A 24027-nucleotide genomic window follows, 5' to 3' on the forward strand; every position below is an offset into this window, starting at 1 on the left:
ATTCCGATGCGTCACTTCAGGTTTACTGTATCCTTTGGACCTTCTTATCGACGATGAAACACAGAAATAGCATCGGAATTAAATACAAATGGCACAATGCCGACTTAAGTACAAGAAGACTGACTCTTCTTACTGTCTATGTTTTAACCATTCCTGTGTCACTAGTTATAGATTCCGATGCTCCACTTCAGGTTTACTGTATCCCTTGGACCTTCTTATTGACGACGAAACACAGAAATTGAATCGGGATTAAATACAAAAGGCACAATGCCGACTTAAGTACAAGAAGACTGACTCTTCCTACTGTCTATGTATTAACAATTCCTGTGACACTAGTTATAGATTCCGATGCTTCACTTCAGGTTTACTGTATCCCTGTGACCTTGTTGTTGACGATGAAACACAGAAATTGCATCGGAATTAAATACAAACGGCACAGTGCCGCCTTAAGTACAAGAAGACTGACTCTTCTTACTGACTATGTTGTAAGCATTTCCTGTGAGACAAGTTCTAGATTCCGATGCTTCACTAAATGTTTACTGTATCCCTTGGACCTTCGTATTGATGATGAGACACAGAAAGTGCATCGGAATTAAATACAAAAGGCACAATGCCGACTTAAGTATAAGAAGACTGACTCTTCTTACTGACTATGATTTGAACATTTCCTGTGAGACCAGTTTTAGATTCCGATGTTTCACTATATGTTTACTGTATCCCTTGGACCTTCATATTGACGAAGATACACAGAAATTGCTTCGGAATTAAATACAAAAGGCACAATGCAGACTTAAGTACAAGAAGACTGACTCTTCTTACTGTCTATGTTTTGAACCGTTTCTGTGACGCTAGTTATAGATTACGATGCTTCTCTTGAGGTTTACTGTATCCCCTGGACCTTGTTATTGACGATGAAACACAGAAATTGCATCGGAATTAAATACAAAAGGCACAATGCCGACTTAAGTACAAGAAGACTGACTCTTCCCACTGTCTATGTTTTGAACCATTCTTGTGACACTAGTTTTGGATTCCGATGCATCACTTCAGGTTTACTGTATCCCTTGGACCTTCTTATTGACGATGAAACACTGAAATTGCATCGGAATTAAATACAAAAGGCACAATGCCAACTTAAGTACAACAAGACTGACTTGTCTTGCTGTGTATGTTTTGAACCATTCCTGTGACACTGGTTATAGATTCCGATGCTTCACTTTAGGTTTACTGTATCCCTCTGACCTTCTTAATGACGAAGAAACACAGAAATTGCATCGGAATAAAATAAAAAAGGCACAATGCCGAATTAAGTACAGGAAGACTGACTCTTCCTACTGTCATGTTTTGAACCATTCCTGTGACTCTAGTTATAGATTCCGATGCTTCACTTCAGGTTTACTGTATCCCTTGGACCTTCTTATTGACGACGAAACAAAGAAATAGCATCGGAATTAAATAGAAAAGGCACAATGCTGACTTAAGTACAAGAAGACTGACTCTTCCGTGTCTATGTTTTGAACCATTCCTGTGACACTTGATATAGATTCTGATGCTTCACTTCAGGTTTACTGTATCCCTTGGACCTTCTTATTGACGACGAAACACAGAAATTGCATCGGGATTAAATACAAAAGGCACAATGCCGACTTAAGTACAAGAATACTGACTCTTCCAACTGTCTATGTTTTGAACCATTCCTGTGACACTAGTTATAGATTCTGATGCTCCACTTCAGTTTTACTGTATCCCTTGGACCTTCTTATTGACGACGAAACACAGAAATTGCATCGGGATTAAATACAAAAGGCACAATGCCGACTTAAGTACAAGAATACTGACTCTTCCAACTGTCTATGTTTTGAACCCTTCCTGTGACACTAGTTATAGATTCTGATGCTCCACTTCAGTTTTACTGTATCCCTCTGACACTCTTATGGACGATGAAACACAGAAATTGCATCGGAATTAAATACAAATGGCACAATGCCGACTTAAGTACAAGAAGACTCACTCTTCTTACTGTATATGTTTTGAACCATTCCTGTGACACTTGTTATAGATTCCGAAGCTTCACTTCAGCCTTACTGTATCCTTTGGACCTTCTTATTGACGATGAATCACAGAATTTGCATCGGAATTCAATACAAAAAAGTACAATGCTGACTTAAGTACAAGAAGACTGACTCTTCCTACTGTCTATGTTTTGAGCAATTCCATTGACACTAGTTATAGATTCCGATGCGTCACTTCAGGTTTACTGTATCCTTTGGACCTTCTTATCGACGATGAAACACAGAAATAGCATCGGAATTAAATACAAATGGCACAATGCCGACTTAAGTACAAGAAGACTGACTCTTCTTACTGTCTATGTTTTAACCATTCCTGTGTCACTAGTTATAGATTCCGATGCTCCACTTCAGGTTTACTGTATCCCTTGGACCTTCTTATTGACGACGAAACACAGAAATTGAATCGGGATTAAATACAAAAGGCACAATGCCGACTTAAGTACAAGAAGACTGACTCTTCCTACTGTCTATGTATTAACAATTCCTGTGACACTAGTTATAGATTCCGATGCTTCACTTCAGGTTTACTGTATCCCTGTGACCTTGTTGTTGACGATGAAACACAGAAATTGCATCGGAATTAAATACAAACGGCACAGTGCCGCCTTAAGTACAAGAAGACTGACTCTTCTTACTGACTATGTTGTAAGCATTTCCTGTGAGACAAGTTCTAGATTCCGATGCTTCACTAAATGTTTACTGTATCCCTTGGACCTTCGTATTGATGATGAGACACAGAAAGTGCATCGGAATTAAATACAAAAGGCACAATGCCGACTTAAGTATAAGAAGACTGACTCTTCTTACTGACTATGATTTGAACATTTCCTGTGAGACCAGTTTTAGATTCCGATGTTTCACTATATGTTTACTGTATCCCTTGGACCTTCATATTGACGAAGATACACAGAAATTGCTTCGGAATTAAATACAAAAGGCACAATGCAGACTTAAGTACAAGAAGACTGACTCTTCTTACTGTCTATGTTTTGAACCGTTTCTGTGACGCTAGTTATAGATTACGATGCTTCTCTTGAGGTTTACTGTATCCCCTGGACCTTGTTATTGACGATGAAACACAGAAATTGCATCGGAATTAAATACAAAAGGCACAATGCCGACTTAAGTACAAGAAGACTGACTCTTCCCACTGTCTATGTTTTGAACCATTCTTGTGACACTAGTTTTGGATTCCGATGCATCACTTCAGGTTTACTGTATCCCTTGGACCTTCTTATTGACGATGAAACACTGAAATTGCATCGGAATTAAATACAAAAGGCACAATGCCAACTTAAGTACAACAAGACTGACTTGTCTTGCTGTGTATGTTTTGAACCATTCCTGTGACACTGGTTATAGATTCCGATGCTTCACTTTAGGTTTACTGTATCCCTCTGACCTTCTTAATGACGAAGAAACACAGAAATTGCATCGGAATAAAATAAAAAAGGCACAATGCCGACTTAAGTACAGGAAGACTGACTCTTCCTACTGTCATGTTTTGAACCATTCCTGTGACTCTAGTTATAGATTCCGATGCTTCACTTCAGGTTTACTGTATCCCTTGGACCTTCTTATTGACGACGAAACAAAGAAATAGCATCGGAATTAAATAGAAAAGGCACAATGCTGACTTAAGTACAAGAAGACTGACTCTTCCGTGTCTATGTTTTGAACCATTCCTGTGACACTTGATATAGATTCTGATGCTTCACTTCACGTTTACTGTATCCCTTGGACCTTCTTATTGACGATGAAACACAGAAATTGCATCGGAATTAAATATAAAAGGCACAATGCCGACTTAAGTACAAGAATACTGACTCTTCCTACTGTCTATGTTTTGAACCATTCTTGTGACACTAGTTTTGGATTCCGATGCATCACTTCAGGTTTACTGTATCCCTCTGACCTTCTTATTGACGATGAAGAACAGAAATTGCATCGGAATTAAATACAAAAGGTACAATGCCGACTCAAATACATGATGACTGGCTCTTCTTACTCTCTATGCTTTGAACCTTTCCTGTGAGACCGGTTTTAGATGCCGATGCTTCACTTCAGGATAACTGTATCCCTTTGACCTCCTTATTGACGACGAAACACAGAAATAGCATCGGAATTAAATACAAAAGGCACAATGCCGACTTAACTACAAGAAGACTGACTCTTCTTGCTTTGTATGTTTTGAAAAATTCCTGTGACACTAGTTATAGATTCCGATGCTTCACTTCAGGTTTACTGTATCCCTCTGACATTCTAATTGTCGATGAAACACAGAAATTGCATCGGAATTAAATAGAAAAAGCACAATGCCGACTTAAGTACAAAAAGATTGACTCTTCCTACTGTCTATGTTTTGAACCATTCCTGTGACACTAGTTATAGATTCCGATGCTTCACTTCAGGTTCACTGTAACCCTCTGACATTCTTACTGACGATGAAACACAGAAATTGTATCTGAATTATATACAAACGGCACAGTGCCGACTTAAGTACAAGATGACTGATTCTTCTTACTGACTATGTTGTAAACATTACCTGTGACACCAGTTTTAGATTCCGATGCTTCACTATATGTTTACTGTATCCCTTGGACCTTCTTATTGATGATGAAACACAGAAAGTGCATCGGAATTATATACAAAAATCACAATGCCGACTTAAGTATCAGAAGACTGACTCTTCTTACTGACTATGATTTGAACATTTCCTGTGAGACCAGTTTTAGATTCCGATGTTTCACTATATGTTTACTGTCTACCTTGGACCTTCTTATTGACGAAGAAACACAGAAATTGCATCGGAATTAAATACAAAAGGCACAATGCAGACTTAAGTACAAGAAGATTGACACTTCTTACTGTCTATGATTTGAACCATTTCTGTAACACTAGTTATAGATTCCGATGCTTCACTTCAGGTTTACTGTATCCCTTGGACCTTGTTATTGACGATTAAACACAAAAACTGCATCGGAATTAAATACAAAAGGCACAATGCCGACTTAAGTACAAGAAGACTGACTCTTCTTGTTGTGTATGTTTTGAACCATTCCTGTGACCCTAGCTATAGATTCCGATGCTTAACTTCAGGTTTACTGTATCCCTCTGACCTTCTTATTGACGATGAAACACAGTAATTGCATCGGAATTAAATACAAAAGGCACAATGCCGACTCATGTTCAAGAAGACTGACTCTTCTTACTGCCTATGTTTTGAACCTTTCCTGTGACACTAGTTATAGATTCCGAAGCTTCACTTCAGGCTTACTGTATCCTTTGGACCTTCTTATTGACGATGAATCACAGAATTTGCATCGGAATTCAATACAAAAAAGTACAATGCCGACTTAAGTACAAGAAGACTGACTCTTCCTACTGTCTATGTTTTGAGCAATTCCATTGACACTAGTTATAGATTCCGATGCGTCACTTCAGGTTTACTGTATCCTTTGGACCTTCTTTCTCGACGATGAAACACAGAAATAGCATCGGAATTAAATACAAATGGCACAATGCCGACTTAAGTAGAAGAAGACTGACTCTTCTTACTGTCTATGTTTTGAACCATTCCTGTGTCACTAGTTATAGATTCCGATGCTTCTCTTCAGGTTTACTGTATCCCTTGGACCTTCTTATTGACGACGAAACACAGAAATTGAATCGGGATTAAATACAAAAGGCACAATGCCGACTTAAGTACAAGAAGACTGACTCTTCCTACTGTCTATGTATTAACCATTCCTGTGACACTAGTTATAGATTCCGATGCTTCACTTCAGGTTTACTGTATCCCTGTGACCTTGTTGTTGACGATGAAACACAGAAATTGCATCGGAATTAAATACAAACGGCACAGTGCCGCCTTAAGTACAAGAAGACTGACTCTTCTTACTGACTATGTTGTAAACATTTCCTGTGAGACAAGTTCTAGATTCCGATGCTTCACTAAATGTTTACTGTATCCCTTGGACCTTCGTATTGATGATGAGACACAGAAAGTGCATCGGAATTATATACAAAAGGCACAATGCCGACTTAAGTATAAGAAGACTGACTCTTCTTACTGACTATGATTTGAACATTTCCTGTGAGACCAGTTTTAGATTCTGATGTTTCACTATATGTTTACTGTATCCCTTGGACCTTCATATTGACGAATATACACAGAAATTGCATCGGAATTAAATACAAAAGGCACAATGCAGACTTAAGTACAAGAAGACTGACTCTTCTTACTGTCTATGTTTTGAACCGTTTCTGTGACGCTAGTTATAGATTACGATGCTTCTCTTGAGGTTTACTGTATCCCCTGGACCTTGTTATTGACGATGAAACACGGAAATTGCATCGGAATTAAATACAAAAGGCACAATGCCGACTTAAGTACAAGAAGACTGACTCTTCCCACTGTCTATGTTTTGAACCATTCTTGTGACACTAGTTTTGGATTCCGATGCATCACTTCAGGTTTACTGTATCCCTTGGACCTTCTTATTGACGATGAAACACTGAAATTGCATCGGAATTAAATACAAAAGGCACAATGCCAACTTAAGTACAACAAGACTGACTTGTCTTGCTGTGTATGTTTTGAACCATTCCTGTGACACTGGTTATAGATTCCGATGCTTCACTTTAGGTTTACTGTATCCCTCTGACCTTCTTAATGACGAAGAAACACAGAAATTGCATCGGAATAAAATAAAAAAGGCACAATGCCGACTTAAGTACAGGAAGACTGACTCTTCCTACTGTCATGTTTTGAACCATTCCTGTGACTCTAGTTATAGATTCCGATGCTTCACTTCAGGTTTACTGTATCCCTTGGACCTTCTTATTGACGACGAAACAAAGAAATAGCATCGGAATTAAATAGAAAAGGCACAATGCTGACTTAAGTACAAGAAGACTGACTCTTCCGTGTCTATGTTTTGAACCATTCCTGTGACACTTGATATAGATTCTGATGCTTCACTTCAGGTTTACTGTATCCCTTGGACCTTCTTATTGACGACGAAACACAGAAATTGCATCGGGATTAAATACAAAAGGCACAATGCCGACTTAAGTACAAGAATACTGACTCTTCCAACTGTCTATGTTTTGAACCATTCCTGTGACACTAGTTATAGATTCTGATGCTCCACTTCAGTTTTACTGTATCACTCTGACACTCTTATGGACGATGAAACACAGAAATTGCATCGGAATTAAATACAAATGGCACAATGCCGACTTAAGTACAAGAAGACTCACTCTTCTTACTGTATTTGTTTTGAACCATTCCTGTGACACTTGTTTTAGATTCCGAAGCTTCACATCAGGTTGACTGTATCCTTTGGACCTTCTTATTGACGATGAAATACAGAATTTGCATCGGAATTAAGGCAAAAGGTACAACGCCGACTTAAGACAAGAGGACTGACTCTTTCTACTGTCTATGTTTTGAGCAATTCCATTGACACTAGTTATAGATTCCGATGCTTCACTTCAGGTTTACTGTATCCTTTAGACCTTCTTATCGACGATGAAACACAGAAATAGCATCGCAATTAAATACAAAAGGCACAATGCCGACTCAAATACAAGATGACTGGCTCTTCTTACTCTCTATGTTTTGAACCTTTCCTGAGAGACCGGTTTTAGATTCCGATGCTTCACTTCAGGATTACTCTATCCCTTGGACCTCCTTGTTGACGACGAAACACAGAAAATGCATCGGAATTAAATAGAAAAGGCAAAATGCCGACATAAGTACAAGAAGACTGACTCTTCTTACTGACTATGATTTGAACATTTCCTGTGAGACCAGTTTTAGATTCCGACGCTTCACTATATGTTTACTGTATCCCTTGGACCTCCTTGTTGACGATGAAGCACAGAAATTGCATCGGAATTACATACAAAAGGCACAATGAAGCCTTAAGTACAAGAAGACTGACTCTTCTTGCTGTGTGTGTTTTGAACCATTCCTGTGACACTAGTTATAGATTCCGATGCTTCACTTTAGGTTTACTGTATTCCTCTGACCTTCTTATTGACGATGAAACACAGTAATGGCATCGGAATTAAATTCAAAATGCACAATGCGGACTCATGTACAAGAAGACTGACTCTTCTTACTGTCTATGTTTTGAACCTTTCCTGTGACACTAGATACAGATTCCGATGCTTCACTTCAGGTTTACTGTATCCCTTGGACCTTCTTATTGACGACGAAACACAGAAATTTCATCGGAAATAAATAGAAAAGGCACAATGCCGACTTAAGTACAAGAAGACTGACTCTTCCTACTGTCTATGTTTTGAACAATTCCTGTGACACTAGTTATAGATTCCGATGCTTCCCTTCAGGTTTATTGTATCCCTCTGACATTCATATTGACGATGAATCACAGGAATTATATCGGAATGAAATACAAACTGCACAGTGCCGACTTAAGTACAAGAAGACTGACTCTTCTCTCTGACTATGTTGTGAACATTTCCTATGAGACCAGTTTTAGATTCCGATTCTTCACTATATGTTGCTATATCCCTTGGACCTTTTTATTGATGATGAAACACAGAAAGTGTATCGGAATTAAATGCAAAAGGCACAATGCGGACTTAAGTACAACAAGATTGACTCTTGTTGCTGTGTATGCTTTGAACCATTCCTGTGACACTAGTTTTAGATTCCGATGCTTCAATTCAGGTTTACTGTATCCTTCTGACCTTCTTATTGACGACGAAACACAGAAATTGCATCGTAATTAAATAGAAAAGGCACAATGCCGACTTAAGTACAGGAAGACTGACTCTTCCTACTGTCTGTGTTTTGAACCTTTTCTCTGATACTAGTTACAGATTCCGATGCTTCACTTCAGGTTTACTGTATCCCTTGGACCTTCTTATTGACGACGAAAAAAAGAAATAGCATCGGAATTAAATAGAAAAGGCACAATGGTGACTTAAGTACAAGAAGACTGACTCTTCCGTGTTTATGTTTAGAATCATTCCTGTGACACTTGATATAGATTCCGATGCTTCACTTCAGGTTTACTGTATCCCTTGGACCTTCTTATTGACGACGAAACACAGAAATTGCATGGCGATTAAATACAAAAGGCACAATGCCGACTTAAGTACAAGAAGACTGACTCTTCCTACTGTCTATGTTTTAACCATTCCTGTGACACAAGTTATAGATTCCGATGCTACACTTCAGGTTCACTATATCCCTCTGACATTCTTATTGACGATGAAACACAGAAATTGCATCGGAATTAAATACAAAAGGCACAATGCTGATTCAAATACATGATGAGTGGCTCTTCTTACTTGCTATGTTTTGAACCTTTCCTGTGAGACCAGTTTTAGATTCCGATGCTTCACTATATGTTTACTGTATCCCTTGGACCTTCTTTTTGACGATGAAACACAGAAATTGCATCGGAATTAAATACAAAAGCACAATTCCGACTTAAGTACAAGAAGACTGACTCTTCTTGCTGTGTATGTTTTGAACCATTCCTGTGACACTATTTATAGATTCCGATGCTTCACATCAGGTTTACTGTATCCCTCTAACCTTCTTATTGACGATGAAACACAGTAATTGCATCGGAATTAAACACAAAAGGCACAATGCCTACTCATGTACAAGAAGACTGACTCTTCTTACTGTCAATGTTTTGAACCTTTCCTGTGACACTAGATATAGATTCCGTTGCTTCACTTCAGGTTTATTGTATCCCTCTTACCTTCTTATTGACGACGAAACACTGAAATAGCATCGGAATTAAATAGAAAAGGCACAATGCCGACTTAAGTACAAGAAGACTGACACTTCCAACTGTCTATGTTTTGAACCATTCCTGTGGCACTAGTTAGAGATTCCGATGCTTCACTTCAGGTTTACTGTATCCCTCTGACCTTCTTGTTGACGATGAAACACAGAAATTGCATCGGAATTAAATACAAACGGCACAGTGCCGACTTAAGTAGAAGAAGACTGACACTTCTTACTGACAATGTTGTAAACATTTCCTGTGAGACCGGTTTTAGATTCCGATGCTTCACTAAATGTTTACTGTATCCCTTGGACCTTCTTACTGATGATGAAACATAGAAAGTGCATCGGAATGGAATGCAAAAGGCACAATGCCGACTTAAGTACAACAAGACTGACTCTTCTTGCTGTGTATGATTTGAACCATTCCTGTGACACTAGTTATAGATTCCGATGCTTTACTTCAGAATTACTGTATCCCTCTGACCTTCTTATTGACGACGAAACACAGAAATTGCATCGGAATAAAGTAGAAAAGGCACAATGCCGACTTAAGTACAGGAAGACTTTTATCCATTGTGGATGTGGAACACTGCGACTGTGGTGTGAAAAGGTTTTCAGAAATTACTGCAACCAGTCGCCTTTTATGTAGATGTATTTTATTTAACCATGACCGGTTTCGAGCTGCCTAGCAACTCATCATCAGATGGTATATACATTTAGTGCTTTTTTGTACCCATTGTGTGGGTGGTTGAGTATCTGTGGCTAGACAGAAACGAGAACAAATAATCGCTACATGTGGTACAGTAACACGAAATATTTACAGCATAATTTATGTTTAACGTATAAGAACAAATAATCACTACATGTGGTACAGTTACACGAAATATTTACAGTTTAATTTACGTTTTGAGGTATTACTTACAGATAAATCTTTCTGCAGGTATATATATATCTCTTTTAGGACGTATTTTTGAAACCATTGTGTCTTGTTTTTCACAATTTCACAAGTTAAAACTTTCACTAGATGTATATTACTTTTATGAGGCACTGTTGGAAACATATATCTTGTTTTTCGTAAACATCGCTGAACACACTTAGCCACAGATACGAATACAGGATTTACACATTATAAACAAGCCAAAGATTGCAATATAACTACAGTATCAAAGATTTCAAGTTGACCAGAGGCATTATTAGTCATCACACACACTGACAAGAGATTTGTCTTTATTACATAGAAAATAAATGTAAATTAGCTTAAACTAGTAAAATGTTTATTTATAAATTAACTGTGCAATTTTAACAGGTATATAAAAAACTAGATTTTTTACATTATATTTCAGTTACATTTAAGATAATTGGTATTGAGAGTATTATGACAGCTAATTTCTTGCTCCTTCCATTGGCTGATCTTGGCATATGATGTCTGGGATGAGAGGTTGATGGTTAACTTGAAATAATAAGTGATGCTGATACTTGAAAGGGTGTGGAAAAGGAGTTGGCGGTGGGGGGGGGGGGGGGGGGTTGGGGGGGGTGTATAGGAAAAAGGGGGGAAAAGGGAGGGGGGGGTTGAGAGGGTGATGTGGAGAGAGAAGAGGGGGGGGGGCATTTTGTTTCTGAATGACTGTTTAGTTTTTTAAGTTCAAAGAATCCTTAAAATTCTGAAAGAAGGAGTTATTCGCCAATTCTGTCTGCTCATTTAAAATGGTATGTGGGGAATTATGTTTGTGGGTAAAAATCTCTAATTGTTCGAGAAGATCCATCTTGAATCCCTTGTCTACAGTGTGTAGGATTTGAAGGTTAGTTTTAATGTCTGTTATGGAATGTTTATTATCTGCTAGATGGGTAGCAAAAGTGGATCTATTTAAGTTGTTTAGGCGAAGTGCATCAGTGTGCTCTTTGTATTGGATCTCAAAATTTCTACCTGTTTGCCCTATGTAGTAGCAGGAGCAGCTGTCACATCTTAATTTATATATACCAGATTTTTGGTAGGGTGTGCTGGCTCTTTTGGTGTTTTGGACTATTTTGTTCTGTATTTTGTTGTTAGTGTGAAAACTTATTTTGACATCATGTGGTTTGAATAGCTTAGCAAGTTTGTATGAGATATTGCCGAGAAACGGCATACAAACGAATTTGGTTTCTTCTGCTACTGAGGTCTGGCTTACTGGTTTTGCTTTGTTAGATATAATGTTTTTATCTAATTATATTGCAATCTTTGGTTTGTTTATAATGTGTAAATCCTGTATTCGTATCTGTGGCTAAGTGTGTTCAGCGATGTTTACGAAAAACAAGATATATGTTTCCAACAGTGCCTCATAAAAGTAATATACATCTAGTGAAAGTTTTAACTTGTGAAATTGTGAAAAACAAGACACAATGGTTTCAAAAATACGTCCTAAAAGAGATATATATATATATATACCTGCAGAAAAATTTATCTGTAAGTAACACCTCAAAACGTAAATTAAACTGTAAATATTTCGTGTAACTGTACCACATGTAGTGATTATTTGTTCTTATACGTTAAACATAAATTATGCTGTAAATATTTCGTGTTACTGTACCACATGTAGCGATTATTTGTTCTCGTTTCTGTCTAGCCACAGATACTCAACCACCCACACAATGGGTACAAAAAAGCACTAAATGTATATACCATCTGATGATGAGTTGCTAGGCAGCTCGAAACCGGTCATGGTTAAATAAAATACATCTACATAAAAGGCGACTGGTTGCAGTAATTTCTGAAAACCTTTTAAGTACAGGAAGACTGACTCTTCCTACTGTCATGTTTTGAACCATTCCTGTGACTCTAGTTATAGATTCCGATGCTTCACTTCAGGTTTACTGTATCCCTTGGACCTTCTTATTGACGATGAAACACAGAAATAGCATCGGAATTAAATACAAATGGCACAATGCCGACTTAAGTAGAAGAAGACTGACTCTTCTTACTGTCTATGTTTTGAACCATTCCTGTGTCACTAGTTATAGATTCCGATGCTTCTCTTCAGGTTTACTGTATCCCTTGGACCTTCTTATTGACGACGAAACACAGAAATTGAATCGGGATTAAATACAAAAGGCACAATGCCGACTTAAGTACAAGAAGACTGACTCTTCCTACTGTCTATGTATTAACCATTCCTGTGACACTAGTTATAGATTCCGATGCTTCACTTCAGGTTTACTGTATCCCTGTGACCTTGTTGTTGACGATGAAACACAGAAATTGCATCGGAATTAAATACAAACGGCACAGTGCCGCCTTAAGTACAAGAAGACTGACTCTTCTTACTGACTATGTTGTAAACATTTCCTGTGAGACAAGTTCTAGATTCCGATGCTTCACTAAATGTTTACTGTATCCCTTGGACCTTCGTATTGATGATGAGACACAGAAAGTGCATCGGAATTAAATACAAAAGGCACAATGCCGACTTAAGTATAAGAAGACTGACTCTTCTTACTGACTATGATTTGAACATTTCCTGTGAGACCAGTTCTAGATTCCGATGTTTCACTATATGTTTACTGTATCCCTTGGACCTTCATATTGACGAATATACACAGAAATTGCATCGGAATTAAATACAAAAGGCACAATGCAGACTTAAGTACAAGAAGACTGACTCTTCTTACTGTCTATGTTTTGAACCGTTTCTGTGACGCTAGTTATAGATTACGATGCTTCTCTTGAGGTTTACTGTATCCCCTGGACCTTGTTATTGACGATGAAACACGGAAATTGCATCGGAATTAAATACAAAAGGCACAATGCCGACTTAAGTACAAGAAGACTGACTCTTCCCACTGTCTATGTTTTGAACCATTCTTGTGACACTAGTTTTGGATTCCGATGCATCACTTCAGGTTTACTGTATCCCTTGGACCTTCTTATTGACGATGAAACACTGAAATTGCATCGGAATTAAATACAAAAGGCACAATGCCAACTTAAGTACAACAAGACTGACTTGTCTTGCTGTGTATGTTTTGAACCACTCCTGTGACACTGGTTATAGATTCCGATGCTTCACTTTAGGTTTACTGTATCCCTCTGACCTTCTTAATGACGAAGAAACACAGAAATTGCATCGGAATAAAATAAAAAAGGCACAATGCCGACTTAAGTACAGGAAGACTGACTCTTCCTACTGTCATGTTTTGAACCATTCCTGTGACTCTAGTTATAGATTCCGATGCTTCACTTCAGGTTTACTGTATCCCTTGGACCTTCTTATTGACGACGAAACAAAGAAATAGCATCGGAATTAAATAGAAAAGGCACAATGCTGACTTAAGTACAAGAAGACTGACTCTTCCGTGTCTATGTTTTGAACCATTCCTGTGACACTTGATATAGATTCTGATGCTTCACTTCAGGTTTACTGTATCCCTTGGACCTTCTTATTGACGACGAAACACAGAAATTGCATCGGGATTAAATACAAAAGGCACAATGCCGACTTAAGTACAAGAATACTGACTCTTCCAACTGTCTATGTTTTGAACCATTCCTGTGACACTAGTTATAGATTCTGATGCTCCACTTCAGTTTTACTGTATCCCTCTGACACTCTTATGGACGATGAAACACAGAAATTGCATCGGAATTAAATACAAATGGCACAATGCCGACTTAAGTACAAGAAGACTCACTCTTCTTACTGTATATGTTTTGAACCATTCCTGTGACACTTGTTATAGATTCCGAAGCTTCACATCAGGTTTACTGTATCCTTTGGACCTTCTTATTGACGATGAAATACAGAATTTGCATCGGAATTAAGTACAAAAGGCACAGTGCCGACTCAAATACAAGATGACTGGCTCTTCTTACTCTCTATGTTTTGAACCTTTCCTGAGAGACCGGTTTTAGATTCCGATGCTTCACTTCAGGATTACTCTATCCCTTGGACCTCCTTATTGACGACGAAACACAGAAAATGCATCGGAATTAAATAGAAAATGCAAAATGCCGACATAAGTACAAGAAGACTGACTCTTCTTACTGACTATGATTTGAACATTTCCTGTGAGACCAGCTTTAGATTCCGACGCTTCACTATATGTTTACTGTATCCCTTGGACCTCCTTGTTGACGATGAAGCACAGAAATTGCATCGGAATTACATACAAAAGGCACAATGAAGCCTTAAGTACAAGAAGACTGACTCTTCTTGCTGTGTGTGTTTTGAACCATTCCTGTGACACTAGTTATAGATTCCGATGCTTCACTTTAGGTTTACTGTATTCCTCTGACCTTCTTATTGACGATGAAACACAGTAATGGCATCGGAATTAAATACAAAATGCACAATGCGGACTCATGTACAAGAAGACTGACTCTTCTTACTGTCTATGTTTTGAACCTTTCCTGTGACACTAGATACAGATTCCGATGCTTCACTTCAGGTTTACTGTATCCCTTGGACCTTCTTATTGACGACGAAACACAGAAATTTCATCGGAAATAAATAGAAAAGGCACAATGCCGACTTAAGTACAAGAAGACTGACTCTTCCTACTGTCTATGTTTTGAACAATTCCTGTGACACTAGTTATAGATTCCGATGCTTCCCTTCAGGTTTATTGTATCCCTCTGACATTCTTATTGACGATGAATCACAGAAATTATATCGGAATGAAATACAAACTGCACAGTGCCGACTTAAGTACAAGAAGACTGACTCTTCTCTCTGACTATGTTGTGAACATTTCCTATGAGACCAGTTTTAGATTCCGATTCTTCACTATATGTTGCTATATCCCTTGGACCTTTTTATTGATGATGAAACACAGAAAGTGTATCGGAATTAAATACAAAAGGCACAATGCGGACTTAAGTACAACAAGATTGACTCTTGTTGCTGTGTATGCTTTGAACCATTCCTGTGACACTAGTTTTAGATTCCGATGCTTCACTTCAGGTTTACTGTATCCTTCTGACCTTCTTATTGACGACGAAACACAGAAATTGCATCGTAATTAAATAGAAAACGCACAATGCCGACTTAAGTACAGGAAGACTGACTCTTCCTACTGTCTGTGTTTTGAACCTTTTCTCTGATACTAGTTACAGATTCCGATGCTTCACTTCAGGTTTACTGTATCCCTTGGACCTTCTTATTGACGACGAAAAAAAGAAATAGCATCGGAATTAAATAGAAAAGGCACAATGGTGACTTAAGTACAAGAAGACTGACTCTTCCGTGTTTATGTTTAGAATCATTCCTGTGACACTTGATATAGATTCCGATGCTTCACTTCAGGTTTACTGTATCCCTTGGACCTTCTTATTGACGACGAAACTCAGAAATTGCATGGCGATTAAATACAAAAGGCACAATGCCGACTTAAGTACAAGAAGACTGACTCTTCCTACTGTCTATGTTTTAACCATTCCTGTGACACAAGTTATAGATTCCGATGCTACACTTCAGGTTCACTATATCCCTCTGACATTCTTATTGACGATGAAACACAGAAATTGCATCGGAATTAAATACAAAAGGCACAATGCTGATTCAAATACATGATGAGTGGCTCTTCTTACTAGCTATGTTTTGAACCTTTCCTGTGAGACCAGTTTTAGATTCCGATGCTTCACTATATGTTTACTGTATCCCTTGGACCTTCTTTTTGACGATGAAACACAGAAATTGCATCGGAATTAAATACAAAAGCACAATTCCGACTTAAGTACAAGAAGACTGACTCTTCTTGCTGTGTATGTTTTGAACCATTCCTGTGACACTATTTATAGATTCCGATGCTTCACATCAGGTTTACTGTATCCCTCTAACCTTCTTATTGACGATGAAACACAGTAATTGCATCGGAATTAAACACAAAAGGCACAATGCCTACTCATGTACAAGAAGACTGACTCTTCTTACTGTCAATGTTTTGAACCTTTCCTGTGACACTAGATATAGATTCCGTTGCTTCACTTCAGGTTTATTGTATCCCTCTTACCTTCTTATTGACGACGAAACACTGAAATAGCATCGGAATTAAATAGAAAAGGCACAATGCCGACTTAAGTACAAGAAGACTGACACTTCCAACTGTCTATGTTTTGAACCATTCCTGTGGCACTAGTTAGAGATTCCGATGCTTCACTTCAGGTTTACTGTATCCCTCTGACCTTCTTGTTGACGATGAAACACAGAAATTGCATCGGAATTAAATACAAACGGCACAGTGCCGACTTAAGTAGAAGAAGACTGACACTTCTTACTGACAATGTTGTAAACATTTCCTGTGAGACCGGTTTTAGATTCCGATGCTTCACTAAATGTTTACTGTATCCCTTGGACCTTCTTACTGATGATGAAACATAGAAAGTGCATCGGAATGGAATGCAAAAGGCACAATGCCGACTTAAGTACAACAAGACTGACTCTACTTGCTGTGTATGATTTGAACCATTCCTGTGACACTAGTTATAGATTCCGATGCTTTACTTCAGAATTACTGTATCCCTCTGACCTTCTTATTGACGACGAAACACAGAAATTGCATCGGAATAAAGTAGAAAAGGCACAATGCCGACTTAAGTACAGGAAGACTTTTATCCATTGTGGATGTGGAACACTGCGACTGTGGTGTGAAAAGGTTTTCAGAAATTACTGCAACCAGTCGCCTTTTATGTAGATGTATTTTATTTAACCATGACCGGTTTCGAGCTGCCTAGCAACTCATCATCAGATGGTATATACATTTAGTGCTTTTTTGTACCCATTGTGTGGGTGGTTGAGTATGTGTGGCTAGACAGAAACGAGAACAAATAATCGCTACATGTGGTACAGTAACACGAAATATTTACAGCATAATTTATGTTTAACGTATAAGAACAAATAATCACTACATGTGGTACAGTTACACGAAATATTTACAGTTTAATTTACGTTTTGAGGTATTACTTACAGATAAATCTTTCTGCAGGTATATATATATCTCTTTTAGGACGTATTTTTGAAACCATTGTGTCTTGTTTTTCACAATTTCACAAGTTAAAACTTTCACTAGATGTATATTACTTTTATGAGGCACTGTTGGAAACATATATCTTGTTTTTCGTAAACATCGCTGAACACACTTAGCCACAGATACGAATACAGGATTTACACATTGTAAACAAGCCAAAGATTGCAATATAACTACAGTATCAAAGATTTCAAGTTGACCAGAGGCATTATTAGTCATCACACACACTGACAAGAGATTTGTCTTTATTACATAGAAAATAAATGTAAATTAGCTTAAACTAGTAAAATGTTTATTTATAAATTAACTGTGCAATTTTAACAGGTATATAAAAAACTAGATTTTTTACATTATATTTCAGTTACATTTAAGATAATTGGTATTGAGAGTATTATGACAGCTAATTTCTTGCTCCTTCCATTGGCTGATCTTGGCATATGATGTCTGGGATTAGAGGTTGATGGTTAACTTGAAATAATAAGTGATGCTGATACTTGAAAGGGTGTGGAAAAGGAGTTGGCGGTGGGGGGGGGGGGGGGGGGTTGGGGGGGGTGTATAGGAAAAAGGGGGGAAAAGGGAGGGGGGGGGTTGAGAGGGTGATGTGGAGAGAGAAGAGGGGGGGGGGCATTTTGTTTCTGAATGACTGTTTAGTTTTTTAAGTTCAAAGAATCCTTAAAATTCTGAAAGAAGGAGTTATTCGCCAATTCTGTCTGCTCATTTAAAATGGTATGTGGGGAATTATGTTTGTGGGTAAAAATCTCTAATTGTTCGAGAAGATCCATCTTGAATCCCTTGTCTACAGTGTGTAGGATTTGAAGGTTAGTTTTAATGTCTGTTATGGAATGTTTATTATCTGCTAGATGGGTAGCAAAAGTGGATCTATTTAAGTTGTTTAGGCGAAGTGCATCAGTGTGCTCTTTGTATTGGATCTCAAAATTTCTACCTGTTTGCCCTATGTAGTAGCAGGAGCAGCTGTCACATCTTAATTTATATATACCAGATTTTTGGTAGGGTGTGCTGGCTCTTTTGGTGTTGTGGACTATTTTGTTCTGTATTTTGTTGTTAGTGTGAAAACTTATTTTGACATCATGTGGTTTGAATAGCTTAGCAAGTTTGTATGAGATATTGCCGAGAAACGGCATACAAACGAATTTGGTTTCTTCTGCTACTGAGGTCTGGCTTACTGGTTTTGCTTTGTTAGATATAATGTTTTTATCTAATTATATTGCAATCTTTGGTTTGTTTATAATGTGTAAATCCTGTATTCGTATCTGTGGCTAAGTGTGTTCAGCGATGTTTACGAAAAACAAGATATATGTTTCCAACAGTGCCTCATAAAAGTAATATACATCTAGTGAAAGTTTTAACTTGTGAAATTGTGAAAAACAAGACACAATGGTTTCAAAAATACGTCCTAAAAGAGATATATATATATATACCTGCAGAAAAATTTATCTGTAAGTAACACCTCAAAACGTAAATTAAACTGTAAATATTTCGTGTAACTGTACCACATGTAGTGATTATTTGTTCTTATACGTTAAACATAAATTATGCTGTAAATATTTCGTGTTACTGTACCACATGTAGCGATTATTTGTTCTCGTTTCTGTCTAGCCACAGATACTCAACCACCCACACAATGGGTACAAAAAAGCACTAAATGTATATACCATCTGATGATGAGTTGCTAGGCAGCTCGAAACCGGTCATGGTTAAATAAAATACATCTACATAAAAGGCGACTGGTTGCAGTAATTTCTGAAAACCTTTTAAGTACAGGAAGACTGACTCTTCCTACTGTCATGTTTTGAACCATTCCTGTGACTCTAGTTATAGATTCCGATGCTTCACTTCAGGTTTACTGTATCCCTTGGACCTTCTTATTGACGATGAAACACAGAAATTGCATCGGAATTAAATACAAAAGGCACAATGAGGACTTAAGTACTGACTATGTTTTGAACCATTCTTGTGACACTAGTTATAGATTCCGATGCGTGACTTCAGGTTTACTGTATCCCTTGGACCTTCTTATTGACGATGAAACACAGAAATTGCATCGGAATTTAATACAAAATGCACAATGCCGGCTCAAGTACTAGAAGACTGACTCTTCTTACTGTCTATGCCTTGTACCATTCCTATGACACAAGTTATTGATTCCGATGCTTCACTTCAGGTTTACTGTATCCCTCTGATTTTCTTATTGACGATGAAACACAGAAATTGCGTCGGAATTAAATACAAAAGGCACAATGGCGACTTAAGTACATGAAGACTGACTCATCTTACTGACTATGTTTTGAACCATTCCTGTGACACTAGTTATAGATTCCGATGCTTCAGTTCAGGTTTACTGTATCCCTTGGACCTTCTTATTGGCGATGAAACACAGAAATTGCATCGGAATGAAATACAAAAGGCACAATGCCGACTTAAGTACTGACTATGTTTTGAACCATTCCTGTGACACTAGTTATAGATTCCGATGCTTCACTTCAGGTTTACTGTATCCCTTGGACCTTCTTATTGACGATGAAACACAGAAATTGCATCGGGATTAAATACAAAAGGCACAATGGGGACTTAAGTACATGAAGACCGACTCTTCTTACTGACTATGTTTTGAACCATTCCTGTGACACTAGTTATAGATTCCGATGCTTCACTTCAGGTTTACTGTATCCCTTGGACCTTCTTATTGACGATGAAACACAGAAATTGCATCGGAATGAAATACAAAAGGCACAATGCCGACTTAAGTACTGACTATGTTTTCAACCATTCCTGTGACACTAGTTATATATTCCGATGCTTGACTTCAGGTTTACTATATCCCTTGGACCTTCGTATTGACGATGAAACACAGAAATTGCATCGGAATTTAATACAAAAGGCACAATGCCGACTCAAGTACAAGAAGACTGACTCTTCTTACTGTCTATGTTTTGAACCATTCCTATGACACTAGTTATTGATTCCGATGCTTCACTTCAGGTTTACTGCATCCCTCTGACCTTCTTATTGACGATGAAACACAGAAATTGCATCGGAATTAAATACAAAAGGCACAAAGGCGACCTAAGTACATGAAGTCTGACTCATCTTACTGACTATGTTTTGAACCATTCCTATGACACTAGTTATAGATTCCGATGCTTCACTTCAGGTTGAATGTATCCCTTGGACCTTCTTATTGACGATGAAACACAGAAATTGCATCGGAATTAAATACAAAAGGCACAATGCAGACTTAAGTACAAGAAGACTGACAATTCTTACTGTCTATGTATTGAACCATTCTTGTGACACTAGTTTTGGATTCCGATGCATCACTTCAGGTTTACTGTATCCCTTGGACCTTCTTATTGACGATGAAACACAGAAATTGCATCGGAATTAAATACGAAAGGCACAATGCCGACTTAAGTACAACAAGACTGACTCTTCTTGCTGTGTATGATTTGAACCATTCCTGTGACACTAGTTATAGATTCCGATGCTTCACTTCAGAATTACTGTATCCCTCTGACCTTCTTATTGACGACGAAACACAGAAATTGCATCGGAATAAAATAGAAAAGGCACAATGCTGACTTAAGTACAGGAAGACTGACTCTTCCTACTGTCATGTTTTGAACCATTCCTGTGACTCTAGTTATAGATTCCGATGCTTCACTTCAGGTTTACTGTATCCCTTGGACCTTCTTATTGACGATGAAACACAGAAATTGCATCGGAATTAAATACAAAAGGCACAATGAGGACTTAAGTACTGACTATGTTTTGAACCATTCCTGTGACACTAGTTATAGATTCGGATGCTTGACTTCAGGTTTACTGTATCCCTTGGACCTTCTTATTGACGATGAAACACAGAAATTGCATCGGAATTTAATACAAAAGGCACAATGCCGGCTCAAGTACTAGAAGACTGACTCTACTTACTGTCTATGCCTTGAACCATTCCTATGACACTAGTTATTGATTCCGATGCTTCACTTAAGGTTTACTGTATCCCTCTGATTTTCTTATTGACGATGAAACACAGAAATTGCGTCGGAATTAAATACAAAAGGCACAATGGCGACTTAAGTACATGAAGACTGACTCATCTTACTGACTATGTTTTGAACCATTCCTGTGACACTAGTTATAGATTCCGATGCTTCAGTTCAGGTTTACTGTATCTCTTGGACCTTCTTATTGGCGATGAAACACAGAAATTGCATCGGAATGAAATACAAAAGGCACAATGCCGACTTAAGTACTGACTATGTTTTGAACCATTCCTGTGACACTAGTTATAGATTCCGATGCTTCACTTCAGGTTTACTGTATCCCTTGGACCTTCTTATTGACGATGAAACACAGACATTGCATCGGAATTTAATACAAAAGGCACAATGCCGACTCAAGTACAAGGAGACTGACTCTTCTTACTGTCTATGTTCTGAACCATTCCTATGACACTAGTTATTGATTCCGATGCTTCACTTCAGGTTAACTGTATCCCTCTGACCTTCTTATTGACGATGAAACACAGAAATTGCATCGGAATTAAATACAAAAGGCACAATGGCGACCTAAGTACATGAAGTCTGACTCATCGTACTGACTATGTTTTGAACCATTCCTATGACACTAGTTATAGATTACGATGCTTCACTTCAGGTTTACTGTATCCCTTGGACCTTCTTATTGACGATAAAACACAGATATTGCATCGGAATTAAATACAAAAGGAACAATGCCGACTCAAGTACAAGAAGACTGACTCTTCTTACTGTCTATGTTTTGAACCATTCCTATGGCACTAGTTATAGATTCCGATGTTTCACTTCAGGTTTACTGTATCGCTTGGACCTTCTTATTGACGATGAAACACAGAAATTGCATCGGGATTAAATACAAAAGGCACAATGCCGACTTAAGTACATGAAGACCGACTCTTCTTACTGACTATGTTTTGAACCATTCCTGTGACACTAGTTATAGATTCTGATGCTTCACTTCAGGTTTACTGTATCCCTTGGACCTTCTTATTGACGATGAAACACAGAAATTGCATCGGAGTGAATTACAAAAGGCACAATGCCGACTTAAGTACTGACTATGTTTTCAACCATTCCTGTGACACTAGTTATATATTCCGATGCTTGACTTCAGGTTTACTGTATCCCTTGGACCTTCGTATTGACGATGAAACACAGATATTGCATCGGAATTTAGTACAAAAGGCACGATGCCGACTCAAGTACAAGAAGACTGACTCTTCTTACTGTCTATGTTTTGAACCATTCCTATGACACTAGTTATTGATTCCGATGCTTCACTTCAGGTTTACTGTATCCCTTGGACCTTCTTATTGACGATGAAACACAGAAATTGCATCGGAAATAAATACAAAAGGCACAATGGCGACCTAAGTACATGAAGTCTGACTCATCGTACTGACTATGTTTTGAACCATTCCTATGACACTAGTTATAGATTACGATGCTTCACTTCAGGTTTACTGTATCCCTTGGACCTTCTTATTGACGATAAAACACAGAAATTGCATCGGAATTAAATACAAAAGGAACAATGCCGACTCAAGTACAAGAAGACTGACTCTTCTTACTGTCTATGTTTTGAACCATTCCTATGACACTAGTTATAGATTCCGATGCTTCACTTCAGGTTTACTGTATCCCTTCGACCTTCTTATTGACGATGAAACACAGAAATTGCATTGGAATTAAATACAAAAGGCACAATGCCGACTTAAGGACAAGAAGACTGACTGTTCTTACTGACTATGCTTTGAACCATTCCTGTGTCACTAGTTATAGATTCCGATGCTTCACTTCAGGTTTACTGTATCCCTCTGATTTTCTTATTGACGTTGAAACACAGAAATAGCACCGGAATTAAATATAAAAGCACAATGCCGACATAAGTACATGAAGACCGACTCTTCTTACTGACTATGTTTTGAACCATTCCTGTGACACTAGTTAAGGATTCCGATGCTTCACTTCAGGTTTACTGTATCCCTCTGACCTTCTTATTTACGTTGAAACATAGAAATTGCATCGGAATTAAATGCAAAAGGCACAATGAAGACTGAAGTACAAGAAGACTGAGTCTTCTTACTGTCTATGTTTTGAACCATTCCTATGACAC

This window comes from Schistocerca americana, chromosome 3 (assembly GCF_021461395.2).
Source record: "Schistocerca americana isolate TAMUIC-IGC-003095 chromosome 3, iqSchAmer2.1, whole genome shotgun sequence".
Classification (NCBI taxonomy): domain Eukaryota; kingdom Metazoa; phylum Arthropoda; class Insecta; order Orthoptera; family Acrididae; genus Schistocerca; species Schistocerca americana.